The sequence below is a fragment of the Athene cunicularia genome, assembly GCF_003259725.1.
Source record: "Athene cunicularia isolate RWA chromosome 1 unlocalized genomic scaffold, athCun1 chr1_part2, whole genome shotgun sequence".
NCBI lineage: Eukaryota > Metazoa > Chordata > Aves > Strigiformes > Strigidae > Athene > Athene cunicularia.
Window position 1 is genome coordinate 37,442,264 of NW_020799092.1, and position 3,649 is coordinate 37,445,912.

The window sequence follows — 3,649 nt, forward strand, 5'->3', positions numbered from 1 at the left end:
AGAAAGAAAGAAAGAAAGAAAGAAAGAAAGAAAGAAAGAAAGAAAGAAAGAAAGAAAGAAAGAAAGAAAGAAAGAAAGAAAGAAAGAAGAAAGAAAGAAATTGCTCTACTGTAGAAAGAGGGCATATAAATTAAGAAAACAATCAACCGACCAAAAACCTTTACACACCAGAGAAAATAGGAAAGATTAAAAACTTGAAAAGACTTCACAGTGAATGACAGACATGCTGCGCTACTGTTTTAAACTGAACTGTTTCTTTTGTAGAGAATTGAGCACAGATTTGTGAGAATCTCTCTATCCAGGAAATTTTGAATAATAAATCATGAACATTAATACCCTCTTCTTTTCTGAGTAGTGTGTCTGTGGTGGATTGACCTTGGCTGGCTGCAAGACCCTAAACTCTGTCTACTGTTTTGTCCTTCCTTAAATCTGTTTTCCCACAGGTGCCAGCACATTGTCTGAGGGGCTCAGCTGTGCCCTGTAGGGGTTCGGTCAGAACTGGCCGGAACTGTCTGTGTCCACAATGGGGCAGCCCCATCCTCTCCTCAGAGGCCACCCTGCAGCTCCCACTGCCAGCACCTGGGCACCCGCACCCAGGACAGCATCGAGGTCGGGATGTTTTAGCTCAGGCAAACCATTTTCCTGATATTATGAAACACTGAGATCTAAACTGCCTCAATATGGTTTTGGGTGGTACAGCTTTTGTGGACATGGTTTCCCAGTTCTCCACTGGTGAATTTAAGAAGGCCTGGAACCTGACCAAGGTACATCAGTTACATGAGTTCATAAAATTCCCTACTAATTCCCATCTTTCATTATTAAATGAACATCCTTTCTGGTCAGTTACCACATGTGTGGGGTTACTTTATCTTCTGTGATTATTGGAGGGATTTTAGTGTAAACTCAGCACAGATTTTCTTCTTTATCTCAAATATATCTCAGCTTTTCCACTTCTGTTTAATGAAACAAAGCAATTCTTATAGTAACTGGTGCTTTATATCTTTAAAGAAATTCACCCTTCTGAACTGCCCCACTGTTGAGACTTCGATTGTGTGAGATATCTTATGCTGGTAATTTTTTTTTCCTAAAAAGGAAATATATGTGTTGCCTAATCCCAGGACCTTTAATTAGCTCTTTAATTCACTTTTAGCTATAAATCATAATTTATAGGGTTTATTTCTTAAATTCTCACTTTTGGACATGTCTGCACTGCACAGTGCAGTGTTACGTTAAGGTTATATATTTACCCAGGAAAATCAAGGATATGGGTACAACTGCATGTCACAGTAAAACTGTATTAGCATGGTAGTTAGTGGCTGGCTAATCAGCTCCATCTCAAGACAGCACTAATTAGCTGATACTCAGCAAGGTGCTGAGTTATGTTGCTCACACTTCCTCTGGTTCCTGAGCAACTTGAGTTGGACCCAGCTCAAGTGTCTTTTGTCCAGCAATGTACATACACCCTGAGGCCAACTGTATGGAATCATATGGCCTCCAGAGTTGCTTCATAACCACCCTCTTCCACTGTCAGGCAACCAGCTATTTCAACATATGACAACTAATCCAATAAACAGAGATTTAGAAACCTGCCTTCAGGCGGGGTTCTTTTTCTAAATATAGGTTGCTCTGAATTGCCAGTTTTCAAAATATTGTATTGGATTTGTGTAAAAATCAAGAAAAGTAAAATATATTTCACTTAAAGATGAAGGACAGTATAATTCTCACTAGTGAACCATTTTATCTATATGCTTCACTTAGTCATATTAAACAAATCTGTTGATATTCACTACATGAGGGCCTTTTATGTGATCAAAAAAAGATCAAGCTGTATATGTATTCATGGCTGGTATTTTGCTGTGATTTTTTTTTTTTTTTAAATTTACAGTAAATTAATCCTGATATTCTGACATGCTGCTCGCTAATGTTTATTATCTAAAAATTAAAAAAAGAGTTATTTAGAATTAAAGCTTGTTTACTAAGCCTGGGAAGCTTCTCCTAGTCTATATACTTTAATCAGATTAATATTGATATAGACTCTTTACATCACCTTTTATACAGGAGATATTCAATTTGATTTAACTAATGGCAACTGCACTCCAGAAAGGGAGGTATAACAATTTTGTAAAGTGCTCCCTATATTTTATTAACACACTGATAGATTGAGTATGATATCTGGCATTAAAAATATTTTCAGTACCTTCTGACTTCCGATCAAAAGTCCAATGAAATTATGTCCGACCCTAAACACCAAGTAAGTAGGTCTAATATAAGAACAGATACCTTACTTCCACTGAGTGTTCACTTTTGGCTGAATCTGTAAATGCAATTAAATCATTGGAATGGAAATCCAGGTTTTCATTGCATCGCACTACCGCTTTCTCTCCCATTGGAGATCATTTTGTCTGCATAAAACAATCAAACTTCTCCAAGTGAAAGCTGACATTAGGATTAAAGCAAACACTGCAATTAATATTAGAAGCTCAGTAAAGCACATTATGTGAAAGGATAGAAAAAATGAATGAATTTTGATATGGTCTGACAGAATAAAGTCACAACTTTACATGAAGTATCTTTTAAACATAATATAAAAGATAAGTTGATAAAATAGTTAAATGAAACTTGCAGGCTTCACATATTCATGCCTGTTACTATGAGAGACTATTTTGTTAAAATGCTTCCAAGATGTTCCGTGTCTTTAAAATTATTTTGAAAAACATTAGCTCAATAATTACAGACAGTACATGAATGATGTATTGAAAATAAATAATGAAAAGGCATTATTTGTATTAATGCTTCTGAGAGAAACAGGCAGTGAGATAAAAGGCTGAAGACAGGAGTTCTGTCCTAGTGAAAATTCAGTGTTAGAATTCTGATATAGAAAATCCGATTCACAAAAGTTGAAAAATACAGTGTATTTTTATAGGTCTTCAGGAAACAATTTCTGTTGGTTAATAGATGATCTTGAGGGATGAGGATGATTTTAATATCAACAGTCTCTAATTATTTTGGCTGAAAAGACCAAATGCAACCTAAGAACAAATGTATGCTTTGATTCTGTGATCTTTACTAGTACTATTATAGTTACATTTTGAAAAATGGCCTGCAAAGACTTTTAAAAATCAGTAGAAAGAAAAAGGCATGTAAAATATTATGTATTATGGATGTCTTCTGAGAAAGAATAGCTATATTTACCCATGGCTACACTTCTCAATTTTCTGATAATTTTCTTGATATTATAGTCTCATTGATTTAGAGTGGGATTGCTTGAAAATGTTCTGGTGAAAACACTTTCAGGCAAATGCGTTGTTTGCTGCCTAAATGTTTTGTTTAAATCATCTAGTGGGTTGGGTTTGTTTGGAGGGTTGTTTGGTTTTGTCAGCATGTGGAGGGAAAAGCTTTCATGGCATTCAAAGTATCGTTCAAAGCATGCTTTTGTTTTCAGAAAGTCTTCTCAAAGACCAGAAGCCAGCTGTGCTTTTCTCTCCACTGAAAAACATATTTTCTTCACTAAAAAACATATTCTTGCCAGTTTCATTGCTTCTAAAGCCGCCAGAAGGAGGTATTTCGACAAAGAACTGCAGGATCCCAGGTTGCCAGAAGCATCAAGTTTTGGTCCAGCCTAATTTTTTTTTTTTTTTTTTTTTTTTTT